We start from the raw sequence: 17559 nt of genomic DNA, 5'->3' as shown, positions 1-17559 counted from the left end.
AAAACTTCCCAATTAACAGAAGAAACTGCCCCACCTCTAACAGCTGGCAAATAGAGTACACACCCCCAGCCACCTCTTGCAACCCAAGACAAGTAGGAATATGGAAAGAAGGAAATGGTTCCAATCTGTGTTGTTTTCTTGAGTGCTAACAGTTTGTTAAGGCTCAGAATCATGGAATCATTAAGGTTAGAAAATCCATGTAAGGTCATTGAGTCCAGCACTGGCAGGGCCACCACTATACCATGTCTGACATCAGAGGAATCATTCAAAAAATGGCACTGGAGTACAAGTATGTACTTGTTGCAGTGTCCACAGGAGCTACTTGTCCCTGTGTTCATCATGACAGAAGGACATAGGAGATACAAGTGAAAAGGTGGGACAAAGAGTGAGAAACCAGAAGGATATATACATGAAGGATACAGGATAAATATGCTCTGTGCTATCCTCATGTATACAGGAAGTTATTCAGGTAGAGCCTTGGGAAATTTAAAACCACTCCAAACCTTTAACCTGAGAAATTTTGTGCACAGTCAAACCCTCAGGCTTGATATGCCAAACTATTTCAGCACATATTTAAATACTTTTTATATGACATGCTGTGTTCTAAGTGCTTTGATGAATCAGGGAAGTCCATGGTTGAATTGTTGCAGTTTTTTTGTCTCCTGATCCTCATCCTCTGGTAGCAAAGCATGGCTGCTTTGGGGGCACCTGGGAGGTTGGGAGCTGCCATGGTGTGCATGTGAGGGTTTATTTTACTGGTCCTGGGTGCTGAACCAGTAATCTAAATCTACAAGTTTAACAGTCATTAGATGTCATTAAAAGTCAGGAGTCCTACTGCTTCTGTGGGTCAAAGCTATTATCATTTACATCAGCAGGAGACAATGATTCACCATTTTTAATGGGATTTTCCTAAAACAGAACTGGTCTAACAAATGTGACAATTAACAAACCAGAGTTGGGGCTTTCCATTGGCATTTACGTCCCAGGTAAGCAAGTGGGTATTGAGCAAACAAACCACTTTGGCTTTTCAGTCTGCAAAGAAAGATTTTACAGAGTGTGGCTGTATCCATCCATTAATAGAAAGAGAGGCAGCTGGATGAGATTTTCTGGATTGCATTTCTTAACTGACCTAGTTATTAGACTTAAATGTTCAGAAAATCATCAGCTTGCTAATATTTAGAAATCTGTTTGGGGTGCTGTAAGAAATTCATTATTATGTCAGAAAGATAACTGAACTGGAAAATAAGGCTTTATTGCCATCTGTTGCACCAGGTAACCTCCAAAATGTGAAGACCTCTCCAAATCTACCAGCAAGTCCATGCAGGATTTACAAAGTGTCTATGGAGCTGGGACACAGAATCATAGAATAGTTTAGGTTGGAAAAGCCCTACAAGATCACCAAGTTCAAGCATTCCCCCAGCACTGCCAAGCCCACCACTAACCCATGTCCCCAAGGGCCACATCCATACAGCTTTTAAATCCCTCCAGGCATTGGGATTCCAACACTGCCTTGGGCAGCCTGTGCCAGGGATAAACAACCCTTTGGGAAAATAAATTTTTTGTAATATCCAACATTAACCTCTCATGGTGAAACTTGATTCTGTTTTTCTGGTCTTATTGCTTGAAACCTCAGAGAAAAGACTGACCCCCCCATCTCCCTACAGTGTCTTTTCAGGCAGTTGTAGAGAGTTGCAGAGTGGTAGAGAGGCTTTAGAAGACTGGCATCAGTCTTAAAAGTTACCATGGACAGCACAGGTGAGACTCCCTGCACCCAGACTTCAGCTACACCTGTCCCTGACTTCAAATGCAACTCAGCAGGAGTGACTCTCATCAAGGAGCCCTGCAATCCCTTGCAAAAGTCCTAAATCTGTTGCAGACTTTCCCAGACTCGTGCTATATAAACCATAACTCTGCCATTGAGAGCAAGATACCAGACAGGTGCTGAACTCAACTGGACTCCAAGCAACCACACAGAGGAATATTCTGTTACTAATGCCCTAGGACCACCCATGCACCCTTCAGTAGCATTTCCTTTATCATTTGGTTTTATGTGTGTATCTCCTCTCTCTCTCTTCTTCCATGCCTGCCACAGAAGCAGACCTTCCATGGATGACTCAGGAAAACATTATACAACTGCAGATCCAGAACTCCACTGGAAACTCTGTTGGAGCAGAGGTCCACGCTCATTCATTTAAAAAATCTCTACAGCAGTGTGCTGAGTCATGGCACTCTCCAAATATTTAATGATATGATACAATTATGTGTATTGTGGGGTGTGGTATTACAGTTTTATCAGTGAATTTCAAGATACTGTGTGCTATGAATGAACTACAAAAGCTATCATCCTCCCAAAGGGGTTAGAGTAGCATTTCACCCAGCATTAGTGTGTGTTCTTCATGTGGCAGCCAAAGGAGCCTTGGATAAATGCTCCCAATGATTATTTTTTTTAATTGTTTAGCTGGTGCCAATGGCTGGAAGGTGCCCAAGCATGTGACAGGATGCCATTCCTACATTTTAAACAAGTATTCTGGTCATCTTGAGGCACAGGCTCCAGCTACAAATATAAATACCTTTGAGCTAGTGACTATTTACTGTCCCAAAGCACAACTGGAATGGAAAACTGAGCTCCATTACCCACACTCCGCATCAGGAAACACCTTTCTTAAATCCCCCAAGCTCTGCATTGACTTTAGTGAGTGGTTTTTTGTTGAGAAATCATGTGTAATAATAAATTACAGGTCAGTGACCAGGTTTGTGCCCTTGACCCTATTTACTAGTTAAGCAGATACAAGTTTTTCACTGGTTTCCTGAGTTTCAATTTCAAGCATTGATAGGGACATTTTTCAAAAAGGCTCTGCCACCTACCAGAAATAAGCTAAATTATTATCATATTAATTTTGAATATGCACATACATACTTTATTTTCTGATAGGGAGAACAAGAAAAGACTGTTTGATGCCAAAATAATTTTCAAAATGCCAAAGAGCGGGAGTGTATATAAAAAAGTAAGGACTCAGAAAGTTCTTCCAAATTAAATCAAGACTAGGGAACATAACTGAGGAGTCATTTCTTTAGACAGCCTTACAGCAAGCATTGTTCTGAGGGGCAAATACATTGGTACAAGACTGATCTGTAGAGCAGCCAGGGAGAAGTGCCACACCTCTGGAAGGGGATTATACCTTCTGATACATGATTTTTTTTTTTTTACATGAGGTTGTTCTGAAGCCAGGCAGTGGGTTAATAAAAGAATATGCTTTGGCAGGCATCCAGCAGGGACTGGGGTGGCAAGAAGTGTCCCTGCAGCTGCTGAGGACAGATGTGTGAGCATCTATCACAGCCACATTTCATCATGCATGGAGAGGGTGCAGCTCTGGCTGTGCCTCAGCAATGCCTGGCAGCTCTAAGGTAAATAACACAAAGGTTTTTGTCCCAAGACGTTGCAGTCAGAGGGAGGCAAAAGCTCTGTGGTTCTTCTTGTAGTGCCCAAACCCTAGAGATGGCGGTCAGCTCCTACAGAGGCCATATGCAACTGCCTTGTACCTGTAGCACAGACAGCTTTACAAGGGCATGAGACCACTATTTGTCCTTCCTCTGGCATACAAGGCCACCTCTGTAAATCAGAAAGATTGCAAAAACCTGAAATTTCTCCTCCACCAGACATCTTGCAGAAAATTATGGCATTTTACAGCATGAAATGCAAGCCTGAAGAGCTATTCTGCCTTCATTTTCCCCCTGCCTTTAAATAGCAGACATTTTTGTGCAGTAGCATCCCAATTATATGCTTGTAAAGGTGTGGCCACAATCCATTTTCCCTAAATTTCAGTGCTTTTTGTCTCCCTTGCCTTGTCTTTATTATCACCACTCATCACCTATGCCGTAGGAGTGCCCAGTTCAAGCCACAGCAGTGACCAATTCTTGTCCCACTGAACCAGCCCAGCTCCCATCACCAGCCAGAGAAAAATCAAAGCAGTTTCTTGACTTTTGTGCCTTTTGGCTGGAGACCAAGTAAGCCTGACCTTCCGCCCTGGGGACTGACCAGAAAAGGCTTCTCTTCCAGACCAAAGGTCCCACACCTACTCCAACACTGCCTTTTAAAAGCTAATAAAAACCAGCTGTCAACTCCTCTCTCCAAAGCTGAATGCTCCCTTCAGGGTGGAGGAGTGCTTTCCCTTCCCTGAAGAAGTCCAGTAACCCCTCCTTTGCTGCAGTGCTGGAGCTGGAGTCCTCCTTGCAGGGGGGCTTAGCTGTGGGTGCATAATTAATAGCAGTGATTTGCAAGAGTGGAGAGAATGACACCAGCTGGAAAGAATAAAATGCATAAATTGTCTGTTTAGAATAGGAGGAATAATGTAAAATGTTCAAGGGGGTGCCTTTCATTATCGTCCCTGCTTTGCGGCTGCTGGCTGAGAGCAGAAACACCTCATCATAAGCAAGGTATTTGTTAGACATGCCTGTTTCTGCCCAATTTTATTCTAGTCTCTGATCCCAACATTCATTCTGACCCTGTGATGTGAAGCAGGGAGCAGCGGAAAGCTGTGCCAGGTTTTGCTCTGAGTCATGGGTCTTGGGACGATCTCATGCAAAGCAGCATGGGGGCCAGGTTACCCAAAGGGCTTTTGGAGAGGTCTTCAGACAAGACTGACTTCCAAAAAAGAGGGTGGACTTTTTGCAGGGCTTAAGGCAGTCACCCCTGCTACTATGTCTCCTAAACAGATATTCCAGTGCTTCCAATGCTTCAAAAATAAGATTTTTATAGCCTAAGTGTAAGCTGAACATCTCTGCAAGCCCATCTGTGACCAAAGGGGCTTAACATTTCTGAAGATCCAGACACAAATGTCTCTACTGAAAGGACATTCTTCTTCTGGGTAACAAGCAATAGAACAGGAGGAAATGGCCTCCAGCTGTGCCAGAGGAAGTTTAGATTGGGGATTAGGAAAAATTTCTTCTCCAAAATGGTTGCAAAGCCCCAGAACAGGCTGCCCAGGGCAGTGGCAGAGTCCCTGTCTCTGGAGGGATTTAACAGATCTAACAGGATGTGGCACTTGGGGACATGAGTTAGTGGGGAGCTTGACAGTGCTGGGAGAACAGTTGGACTTCACGATTTTACAGATAATTTCCAATCCAAGTGAGTCAGTAATTCTATGGTTCTATGACACATTTTTAGACTAGACAAAGCAAAGCAAGACTGAGATGGGCCATGGGCCACCTTGGTTATTTGCAGCCCAGGGCCTTGAGCAGAGAATGTATGACACCGAGACTGGGGAAGGATCTCAAAGCAACCTGCAGTGCCCCAGCTCAGCCAAGTATTTCTGTTTGCAACTGTGAAAAAAGCTGCTTTTTGATGGAAACTTAGGACAGCAAGGACATTAATGGCATAATCACCTTATGACCTAGCTTGACAAGAGCTGGCAAGGTAGCAGAGAAGGTAGCAAAGAAGGTACTGTTATTTGAAACTCAGACTGGAACAATTTGGACAAGGAAAACCTCCCTCAAATATACCCTGGGCTATGTAATCATAAACCATAGAGAACACCAGACTTTTATGGTTTACCTGAAATCTTTGCTTTTCAAAGGAGTCAATTCATACATCTGTCTCACTCAATCCTTTCCTGACTTGGAAACATAAATTTTGAAGCAAATCTGTACAGCTCAAGTGGGGTCTACTTTTTGAGCATCCATGTCCCATTTAGTCCCTGCTAGTACTCTAGGTGCCATTTTCTCCCTGCTGGGACACAACTGTGGAGTTCCTCATCTCCTTGCACTACTGGGAGACTACCACACAAAAACACTGTCTCTGATTGATGTAGGCATTCTTTAAGACATGCTTAAGACATTCTTGAGATATCCAGCCTGAGTTATCTTGCTTTTCAATTGGTTTCATTAAAGAATGATCTTTAAGGGGATGCTGTGAAAATCTTTCATCCTTTCCTAGAAGCAGCCAGGCTTGATTGTCATGCTCTTATCCTAAACTCCAGGAACACAACTGAGATGAATCCTTTGTGTTGACAGCAGTGATCTTTCTCCCCTAAGTGATTTCTCTGTAATCCTAATGTGATTTCTCACTGATTCAACCTTATGGTTCTGTTAGGTTTTCTGTTTACCTACAAATAGGGTTTGGTTTGTCTTCCATATTCAGGTATGTTCATCATAAAAAACATTGTGAAATAGATTCTGAGCAAAGTATAGAACTTCTAAGGTGATAATATGGATTCCTGGCCTGAGTAAGCACTGAGTTACTTGAATTTTATTTCAGAGCCATTTCAAGGACTAATTATAGGCTGGCACAAAAGGTTAGGCAGGTATTTGTTCCTTTTGCTGCTTGGTATCATTGCTCTTGAATAGAAAAGGCTGCTACATATCACTTATTCACTGAATTGTGAATTACTTAATTGTGAATTGGGATCTACAGAACAAATATTCATGAGGATATTTTAAGTGAGGAACTCTGTAGGGTAAATGTTCATGAAGCTTGTTCTCTCCTCAGCCAAATACAAGGCGTATTTGAAAGCCGTATGTCACTTTGTTCACAGGGTCAAGAGCTTGTCAGCATGAGTACAGGAAGTTCATTCAGGTGAAATATGGGGAAAAGAAATGGGGTCTTGTTTGAGCCACCTTACTTGGGCATATCCTCACAGCCACCAGTGCTGACAAACATGGAAGCTCAGCTGCAATGTGGTCTCTTCTGATACCATGTCCATCCCTTGTCCTCACCAGTCTCTGTGAGCTGAGTTAAGCAGAAGTCTGGATGCCTCTAGAAGATGTGGAGTCGTCATACTGGCATGACTTAGCTGGGGTTATAATGCTGCTTCATCAGCTCACAGAGACTTGGGACATGAGTCCTACTAGGGACACCCCACCCCACCTGCCTAACATGCTGTTTCCTTGGAAAGTGAAGGTTGTTATACTGAATTCAATGAGAAATAATACAACCAAACAGCATACCACCCTCAGAGCAAATAATTTCTTGAAAATATCAGATCTAAATCTACTCTCCGTTTAAAAGAGTTTTTCTTTCTCCTATCACTATCTGCCCATGTTAAAAATCACTCTTCAAATATTTTATAAGCCCTCTTTAAGTACAACAAGACAACAATGAGGTGTCCATAGAGCCTTCTCTTCTCCAGGCTGAGCACCCCCAGCTCTCCCAGCCTGTCTCCAGAGCAGAGGGGCTGCTGCCCTCAGAGCACCTTCACAGCCTCCTCTCAACTCACTCCATCAGCTTTGCATCCTTCTGATGTTGGAGTCTCTAGGTATGGAAGCAGCTCTGCAGGTGAGGTCTCACAGAGCCAAGCAGAGGGGCAGAATCACCTCCCTTGAATGCTGGTAAATAGTACATAAACATCGACACCAGGCCTCTGTGATTTATTCCAGTCTGCTGGGTTGGTACAGCAGACAGAGCCACAGCTGGCTCATGGGTGTGCCTGTGCTTTAACAGTCACTGCTGGGAAGGACCAGCCTGCCTACAAACCCAAGAAGAGTAGATGTCACCCCAAAGGATGCATTCATACAGAGGCTGAGGGCTCTAGGCTGTAAGCATTTTGGGATATATTCCCTGTTCCTCTCCAGAATTGAGATCGAACCCAAGACTTTCTTCTTGTCTTTCAGTTTCTGAATCTAGTCCCTGATTGGCTCAGAGGAAAAGTTCTACCAATATCAACAGGACATGATCAGTTGTGAAAAGCCACAGCCTTGATAAACTAAAATAATTCATATTCACTGAGGAACTACTTCTCCTTCTCACTGTTCTGTTTATACCTTCCACAGCTGTGATAACAGTAAGACTTTTGCTACAAAAACAACCCAGAACTTGCTACTTCCATGTGAAAACATAACAGCTTCAGTTACCGACTCATCCTAATACTCTGTGGGACAACTCCTATATTTTTACACTTTTTAAACAATTTGTACTTCCCTGTTCTTCTGTCTTCTGCTCTTTTTTCCTTCAGCACAAAAAATGCATGCAATGTTCTCTGGTTATTGCTCCATTTTCTTGCTTGTTTTGGTGGTTTGGGTTTTTTTTTTAAACTGGAGAAGGTGAGGCAGGGAAGGAGCATATCAAAGCACATCAAGGCAGACAGTGCAATGGCAAGCCAGAAGTTTGGCTGCTGGCAGAGATATATGTGACAGAAAGCATCTCTGAATAAACAGTAATTGACAAAATAAAAAATAATAAAAATAAAAGCAGCAGAAAGCTTTCTTTCATTTAACCAGGCCAAAAAAGTAAAATTTTGGCAAGAAATAGTCTGAGAAAGTGCCTGAAGAGCTGGAAGTAGGTTCTGTATCATACAGAAGAGCCAAAAAATGTGTTTAGCCACAAATGGCACGTGATGCATTGCAAAATGCTTCAAGAGGAGATATTTAAAGAATGGGGTGGTTGGCATGGAGAGGGAAAAGGGGGGAGGCATCGCTTTGGGAGGAATATCTTCAGCCTTCAAACAACAGCCACTAAAACATCCCAAATGCTCTGCCTCCCCAGAGGTGACAAGGGTTGAAAGTTTTGTGCAGGATGGCTTTTGAGGGATAATATAATCTCATTTAAAATTATTTTTAACTGTTCCTTTCATAGTGAGAAGGAAAAGCCCAAAGATAGGGCCTGACTGATTCAGGGATGTCAGTAAGATTTGGATTAATGGGGTTTGGATTGGACCCATGGTGTAAGATGCAATGCTCCAATCTAGCCATAAATTAAGTGACTTCCATTAATGTTTATATTTCCTTTAATTTATTTAACCAAGAAAGTCAGCAGAGGCCCATAGGTCTCAGTATTAAGAATGAACTGGCCAAGACAGCAGCAGATAAAACTCGCACCAGCGTAAATCAAAGCTTCCATAAGTTATACCATACTCAAGAAACCATTGGTGAGTAAGGCAATAAAATGTGACCATTTTTGCTTTACTGTCTCATTCTCAGCTCTCACTTTCTGCTGGAGCCAAACATACTTTCTCCTTTGTCTTTTTAAGAGGTCTCAGAGACAATGGACCAAACTTATTGCAAACCCAGGGTCTAGAGTGGCAGTTCAGGAGCTGGGATTTGCAAGAACTCACAAATGTTTTGCCTTCCTTTATGACCAGATAATAATAAAGATGAGATCCAGAAGCTTTACTACTTCTTTTCTTACTTAATGTTGGAAAAGGCTGCACCTCCACCTTATTAAACCCACATTGTGAAAAATTATTGCAGTCCAGCATTGTTTTGCCCTATATAATTTGAGTTTTTCCACATACAGACAGCTGTCTATATCTTGAAAATGGATGTGCTTAATTCTTCCCATCTCAGGGTGCAGAGTCATGGTGTCCCTCGGCAGAGGAGCCGGTTCAGCATTTCACCTTCCCTAGCACGAGGCTGCAGAGACACTGTGGATGCAGTTTTCACCAGAGCAAATATTTAATCTTTGGAAGTTCATCTTGGCAAGTAGCCCTTTTCCCATCCAGTCATTGAACTCCTCTCCTCTCCTCTCCTCTCCTCTCCTCTCCTCTCCTCTCCTCTCCTCTCCTCTCCTCTCCTCTCCTCTCCTCTCCTCTCCTCTCCTCTCCTCTCCTCTCCTCTCCTCTCCTCTCCTCTCCTCTCCTCTCCTCTCCTCTCCTCTCCTCTCCTCTCCTCTCCTCTCCTCTCCTCTCCTCTCCTCTCCTCTCCTCTCCTCTCCTCTCCTCTCCTCTCCTCTCCTCTCCCCTTTCAAGTTTACAGCTGTGTTACACTGATGCTGTTCCTGCTACTACAATCATGACTCTGTCATGATTTCCATTATAAACCTCAAACTGGATTTCTCTGGCAGGATGGGGGTGGGGGGTGGTGGTTTTTCTTTTCTTTTCATTTGGTCTATAATTTGATCATAAAAACTCATGCTGGGATAAAATTCTGCTGCCAGGTCTTGGATACTAAATCTGATTTAACCCTGAGGATGTTGAACTGCTTTCAGGTGTTGGGTGCTGCTTTGGGGTGTTGGGCATGCCAAGGTGTGGGAGATGAGTCCTAGGGGCAGCAGGAAGGGGTGGCCCACTTTGATTTGGGGTATCTGGGAGCCAAAATGCAGGAAAAATCCAGCTGGGCAATGCTACATCCCAACTGCCATGGTCTCCTCAGCTTCTCTTGGGCTACAGGCTGATATCCCTTATTCCTTATTCTACATCCTCATAGGTATCTCATGCTTGATCTGTTCCTCTTCACACTAAATTTCTCACTGTATTTAATGCATAAGTTAATTTAAAACCCCACATGCATTAGGTTTTACCAGATATTTGTCACTCTAAAGTATCTTGAACCTCTTATTTTATATGTCACTGAATCAGGTCTTTGATCAGTCCTTGTTTCCTAAGCTCCACTCCAGAGAAATTGAGTTTTCCCAGGAAGACCACTTAAGTTCAGGTTGGTTTTGGTTCTGTCAGCAGCTGCAACCCAGAAGAAACCACTGGTCTCCAGAAAACCTGGGGCCAAACTCATCCAATCAGGGACTCATATATTCCAGCAGATCAGAATGCCTTCCACTTGTCTCCTCAGAGAAACTAAGGTGAGAACTCAGTAGAATCATAGAGTCATTTAGGCTGGAAAAGAGCTTTAGGAAGTTGATTCCAACTGTTAAACAGCCAATCCAATCAGCGCTGCCACTAACTCATGTCTCCAAATGCCACATCTACACAGCTTTTAAACCCCTTCAGGGATGGGGACTCTACCACTGCCCTGGGCAGCCTGTGCAAGGGCTTCAGAGCCCTTCTGGGGAAGAAATTTTCCCTCTTATCCAATTCAAATCTCCCCCAGCACAACTTAAGTCTGTTTGTTTCTGTCTATTTCTTGTTCCCTGGGAGCAGAATGCCCAGCTGGCTCCATCTTCCTGTCAGGGAGTTGTAGAGAGTGAGAAGTTCCCCCAGGAGCCTCCCTCCCTTTATCCAGATGGAGCCTCCCCAGCTGCTCTTCATAGGACTCATGCTGTAGATCCTGAGCACAGACACAGCTGACTCATGGACAAGGATTTACTGGGGGGAAAAATATCTACCATGAGGACACACTGCATCAGGGAAGGCAGAATGGGAGCTGCTGATGTATCAGCTGCCCACAGATTGCCCATCTCTGAAATGCTAAAGAGAAAACGCCTGATGAAAGGGAGTGACACTGTCTTGCAGTTATGGTGGGATGGAGCAAGCACAGTTCCAGTTCAGCCCACCTTCTTTAGACACCTTCTCTAGTCTGGAAATAAACCCTTTCCGATATGGTACCTCCCTGTATCTAATTTATTTACTTTTTAAAATCTCAACATAATTGTTTATACTTAAGCACGCAGGTTTAAACACAGCTAAATCAGCATGAGATGGATTCTGATGGCAGCCGGTGAGCTTTTCTTCCATGGCTGCTGCTGCTGCTTCTCTTCAATGGTCTGTAGGTCACTCATGGCACTCATGCAGTTCTGAGCGTAAAAGATGATGGGGTAGACACGTTCAGGCTCCAAAGAACACAACAGATGGCTCAGTGCCTAGGACTCCTAGGAAAGCATCCAATCCCAGGCAGTTCCGTCTGGAGAAAAGGACTGTGGAGGCCTTGGGGGGCATCCCCTAAATTACGAGACACAAGAAGCTTCCCTCAAAGCTGTTACACCCCATTGGCTCCTTCCCCTGTTGCTATGTCTGTTCCTATGTCCCTGAGCCACTCCCTCCCTATTCCCTGACTGGCCCTGATTATCTTTGTACTGCTCTGAGACCAGGGTCAGCCCCTGGGCCCTGGGGAGAGAAAGCTGGACCCTGAAGGTGCGTGTGCCTAGACCTGAACATCTCACTGTGCGGCTGAATTAAACATCTGTGGATGTTATGCAAAGGCCCTTTTTGCTTCTTTACCTCGGACCTTACTAGCAGCAATTCAGGCTGCAACAAAGGATTTCCCCTCCTAGACCTGCTTATCACCCCCCTTTGCCTGGGACGGAAAGGGTGGAAGAGAAGGAGAAAGCACACTTCATTAAAGCAATGCAGCACAAAACCTGGACACGTGTTCTCATCTGGAAAGCAAGCCTAATAGCACTTCCCTAGCCTGCAGGGACACAGTGAGAGGCCGTTAAAGACTTCTGCAATGATCAGATCCTTTAGCCATGAGCATCCTCCTGAGAGCTTAAAATTGATGGGATGAGGTATCGTGACTGTACAAAACTCTAATCTATCAAAGCAATAATCTATGGAAGAAAGACACTTTACAACACAGTTACACAGCAGATGGTAAGTGACTCATGATGTACTCCACCAAGTGTACACAGGAAAACAGTATTAATAAAATATGCTGACATGACAGATTAATAGCTTAGAACTGCAATCCAGGAGAGGTTAGACTCGCCTATCCTTCCTCTGGGGTTCTTAACAAGAAGGAATTAAATAAATATTACAAACTGAAGATTAAATGCAAGTAATATTAAAGCAAGGCTTTGGTCTGCATGGAGACTGTAAAACTGGTGTCATGGGACTCAGTGTTTAATGTGCTGCGGTGACACCACTATAACACTGCACTGTCTACAGATAAAGTGTGGCTCCTGCTGCTCATGCTGCCATCCCAGGATCTGAGCAGCCAGATGTGCTCCTCTGGCTGTGGCACCACCTCTGGCAGCATCATGGGCCTGATCCTTCACCCTTTGCATATCACTGTGATCAATTCCATCCTGAAAAAGACCCCTAAAAATAACCAAAAGAGTATTTGTTTGTTTGTTTATTTGTTTGATTTTTTGTTTGTTTTAAACTTTTTGGAAATGAAACAGAAAATCTTGCTGGATTTTATCACTGCTAAATAATTTCTTGTGAGGCACATGATTTCACCTCATGTACATACTCTTCTCTTTGACTTTCCTGCTTAGATTCCAACAGAAACTGGGTGGAGACAAAGGAACAGTGGTTATTCACATCAGATCATTTAAGGCACTTAGAATAATTGTCTAAGATGGTTTAGAAGTTCCATAGTCAGTGGAGGGAGGGAAGATGCTCAGCCCTGGAGCTGAGGTCGGAACTGGCATTTTGGTTGGAAGCTGCTGTGTTTCAGCTGATGGCTGGTCTCCTTCAACCCCAACCATGAAATCTTGCCCACAAAAGGTTCGATTTGCTTCACCCTTCTCCAGCATTAAAGGAAGTGGGTGTCTAATTCAGTTGGCTGTCCTTCCTCTGAAGGTGATGGACAGTGAGGTCCCTACCACACCACTGCTCTGCAGGGATCTGGAACAAGCCCTTCCCATTTCAGACTAGCATAATCACCAGCACTTCAGAGAATTCTGGAAATTTGGAAAAAGCAAAACAGAAAAGGAAGAAAGGAAGGAAAAAGAACAAGAGTGGAGGAAAAAAGAGAAAGAAAAAAGAAAAGAAGAAAAGAGAGAGGGAGAGGGAAAGGGAGAGGGAGGAAAGCATGAAGAAAGTTGCCTTTGTTCTTTGTTACATTAAATTTAAAACACCACAAACTAAGCAATATATTGGCCTCATTGCACCAAGACAGTAAGATCCAGCTAGCTCATAATTCCACCAATAAAGATCATGATTTGTCAATAAAAATTAAGGCAGTCACTGATCCATAACGTAGATTTCCTGCTTGGAGTGGAATTGTAAAATATGATGATCAAATTATGTGCAAAACAGAGCAAATGTGCAAGCTAAGCCAAGTAAAAATATATTCCTCCTCTTGCCACTGTCATAAGAAGCCAGACAGGATCAGGTCCTTCATTAGAACACCCCAAACCATCTACAGCCATTGTGAAGCGCAATTCCATTTTTTAAGCTGTATGGAAAGTCTTTGCTCATGATTTTATGTGTAACTTTTTTGGCAACTTAGAAAAAGAGGCACAGAGGGGCTTGACTGAAAACTGATGACACAATCTCTCCCTGCTTTGAGCATTTTGGCACACAGCACAAAAGCATTTCTGAAATCCCTCCAGTATCTAGATCTGTACCTGGAATCTTTTTAGGAATAATATTAAAAGTGTATGGTAGACTAGAGGCAGGTTCACTCAGAGGAGTGAACACCAAATGAGTTCCCCACCTTTCTATCACTGAACAATAAAAGGTCAAGAGTCTTGTGTGATATATTTTTGCCTCTGGTGGGAAAAAAATGTTGGTAAAGTATCTTCAACTTAATTTCAAACTAATTTGTTTGGTGTTTTCTCAAAGAGCCTTAAAAATGTTGGCAATCTCCTAAGTGTGAGTACAGGTCTTGTTTAGTCAACTCCTAATCCCACCATGGAGCCCTGGTCTTCCAGGAACACATGCCAAAATAAAACATTTGGAAAAAAAAAATACATGTGGTCTTCACTTAGAAGTCTGAAGGCTATCCAGATCATAAATTTGTTTTGGGATGTGTGGCAATACTTATTTACTCCCAATTGATTGTTTTCTTTGTGCGAGCTTTTCAGCCAAGTTAGAAAGCCAGAAAGTGCTGATCATAGTAAATCCATAACATACCTTTAAGTAATAGCTGAAGATACTCACCAAAACTTATTCTCAGAAAAAAAAAAAGATAGACATTCATTCAAACATCCTGAGTTGATCCCACATCTTGGGCAGATTCGGTGGGGGGGTGTGCATTCTGCCCCTCTTCTCTGTTCAAGTGAGATCCCACCTGCAGAGCTGCCTCCAGCTCTGGGGTCCCCAACATCTGTAGGCCATGGAGCTGCTGGGAGAGTCCAGAGGAGGCCACAGAGATGCTCTGAGGGCTGGAGCCCCTCTGCTCTGGAGACAGGTTGGGAGAGCTGGGGATGTTCAGCCTGGAGAAGGGAAGGCTCCAGGGATACGAATTTGTGGCCTTCCAGTAACTGAAGGGAGCCTGCAAGAAAGATGGAGAGAGGCTAATTACAAGGGCCTAAAAGGACAGGACAAGGGGCAATGGCTTCCCACTGCCAGAGGGCAGGGTTAGATGGGATATTGGGCAGAAATTCTTAGCCATGGGGGTGTTGAGGCCCTGGCACAGACTGTCCACAGAAACAGTGGCTGCCCCATCCCTGAAAGTGTTGCAGGCCAGAGAGAAATCTGGTCTAGTGGAAGGTGCCTTGTCCATGGCAGGGTGTGGAACTGGATGACCTTTAAAGTCCCTTCCAACCCAAACCATCTATTACTCAATGATTGTATGATTTGCATCAAAGAAGATGACCAGGTGAATAGTAATGTCATTATTAGAGGGCTGCAAACAAAAAAGCAAAACTCTGGGAAAACAAAGAACACCTTGACTTGGGATTTGAGATGGAGATGAGGCTGAGTGTCAGGAGCAGGGCAAAGTACCCCACCCCAAGCAAACAGCTTGTGGCCTCACTATGGCTGCAATGGTGAAGCTGCTTCTGGGAAGCTTTGGGATGAGGTTTGCTTTCAAGTTTTAATTATTTAAACTTCAAAGTGGAACCAAAAGTCAAAGAACTCGGGGCAGAGCTCTGTGGGGCAGAGCTTTTCATGGTCTTCACCATCACATTTCTCTAAGGGACGGGTCTGCATCTGCATTCATGTTTCAGTTCACAACAAATCCAAACCAAAGAGGTGAGCTGCAGGTGAGCACCTATCACATGCTGACCAAGACTGGGTCACAGGACTGGCCATAGCTATTTTTTTTTAAAGCCCTCTGAACTGTGGATGGCAAGTCATCAGCACTTTTTCACTCTGCATAGCCTGGTGGTGAGGATATAGCCAGGCACCTTCACCAAAGAGCTGTGGTTAATGTTGGGGTGTGGTTGAAGGCCATGGAAAGAGATACAGAAGCTGTCAGCAGTTGAATTCATAGCCATGCCTTTACTGCCAAATTACAAAGTCCAGGGAGTGTCCCTGACCCTGAGACCAAGGGGTATGGACCAGTATCCACATTGCTCAGGGCTGTCCCTGTCTTGAGCACACTCCCCTAGAGAGCACATGGCTTCTCCATGTGGGGTGTGCTGCAGACCACTGCAGCAGTGTTTTCTAGCAGGAAACCAATGTTTGAGGGTGTGAAGCCTTTGGGATATGCTGCTTGGGACCAGCAAGGCTGAAACAGGGTCAGATTGACATGGCTGCCTATGAAGACTCTTGAGTAAACTCACTTCAGGCTGGGTGTGCAGCAAGGGAGTGAGCAGTGTGGACCATCAGGATGGTCTCAAGCTCATCTTTTGGTGCTCTTCTGGTCAGCAATGCAGACAAACCCTTTTTGCTGGGTCAGCCATGTATTATGAGCAGGTGAAAGAGGCATTGTGCCTTTTGCACCTTTCACATATAGCTTCCTCTCTTTGCTTTCAACCCTTAAGAAACTGAAATGCAACATGGCAGGTTGGGGAAAGAGTTTGAAGGAAAACCCGCATTACTCCTCCACTCATCAAATTCCTCATCTCTTTGAACATGAACCACAATAAAACCAATATTATAACAAAGGGGACACAAAATTAGCATTCTTAGTGAGTGCAACACATGTGGGGTAAGAGACATCTGACCAAACGCAGCCATCATCATGTCCCCTTGTGTTTGAACTAGTCATGTCCAGCTTACCCTGAAGTCAACACAGAAAGAGGGACATTGACACACATTTTCTCTGGCATGCAGTGTTGAGACAAGACAGATTAACTGCTCACCAAACCAAAGACATCTGATTGCTGATGCAGGTGAGAAGAATCCATGTCCAGAAGGAAGTGAGAACCCTTTCATTTACAACATTGCCTCAACTACTAGCACTTAAAAGTAACTCTTAGGAACCCAAGAACTCCTTTACATGGATGAAGGTGGGATGGGTGAGCCATGGAGTATATGCAGAAGTAGGGAGTGCTAGACTTGAGATGCAGTGAAGGACATTAAGCAACAGTGGAAATGTGCAGGGTTAAACCAGCATCTCTATGCAAAGGAGAATGCATTGTCTGAGCAAAAGCTTTCCATCATCAAGGAGCAGTAAACAAGCTGCAGGAAGAAAAGTTGTGGCAACTGCACTGTGTAAGTAGAAAGAATAATACACTGCTTTCCTGTTGGCAGGAGTCATGTATTTCCCTTTCTGGGCATGGGTGAAAGGCAGGTCCCACAACTCCAGCATCCACCTCGCCATGCATGGCTGGTTGGGAAATCCCAGTCTCTTGGCAAAGGCATTTTTGTAGCTGTGATGGCTCATGGAAAGGCAACTGACCTGTTCAAACCCACTCTGAACCTCTGAAAAGTGAGCACTGGCTGCCAGGGCGAGACGCTCTGGAACTCGTGTTTGCAGGATCCAGCCCTAGGAGCAGAGCAAAATTCAACAAAATGCAACATAATTAACTTCAGATGTACCTGTCAAGATGTCACAGACACAATCCTGGAGAGGAGCAGCATATTATTTGTTTCTCATAATGTAGCAATTATCTTGTTGTAAGAGGGGCTCTCTCCAGTGCTCCCTTGCTGCCTTTTGTTTTCCTTCCACACTGATTCACACATTATTTAACTTTTGACTTGGACACAGCAGGTTAAAGCATTTAACAGCTTGGCTGCTTGCTCAGAGCTGAGAAAGAGAGGGGAGGAGGAGGTGGCAATTTTTTGCCTTAAATTTTCAAGGTTTCTGTGCTACATTTTTCTAAGGGAGAGACGAAAGAGAAGGGAAGGGGAGGGGGGAGTGGGAAATGGCATTCCACAAAGACGGAGTCACATTTTCCAG

At 44.0% G+C, this 17559-nt stretch overlaps 1 long non-coding RNA gene across 1 annotated transcript in view; it reads right to left on the bottom strand.

Annotated features, from left to right (window-relative positions):
• Nucleotides 1-12696: 12696 nt before the first annotated feature.
• LOC135294902 (uncharacterized) overlaps nucleotides 12697-17559 on the bottom strand; it is a 6700-nt gene continuing 1837 nt past the window's right edge. The window contains exons 2-3 of the long non-coding RNA XR_010356887.1: nucleotides 17059-17145; nucleotides 12697-14763 (exon numbers count right to left, since the gene is read on the bottom strand). This is a non-coding gene — a long non-coding RNA (uncharacterized LOC135294902). The remainder of the gene's footprint in view (nucleotides 14764-17058; nucleotides 17146-17559) is intronic.

This window comes from Passer domesticus, chromosome 2 (assembly GCF_036417665.1).
Source record: "Passer domesticus isolate bPasDom1 chromosome 2, bPasDom1.hap1, whole genome shotgun sequence".
NCBI lineage: Eukaryota > Metazoa > Chordata > Aves > Passeriformes > Passeridae > Passer > Passer domesticus.
The sequence above is the reverse complement of the archived record's forward strand: the minus strand, read 5'-3'. Positions and strand labels throughout refer to the sequence as shown.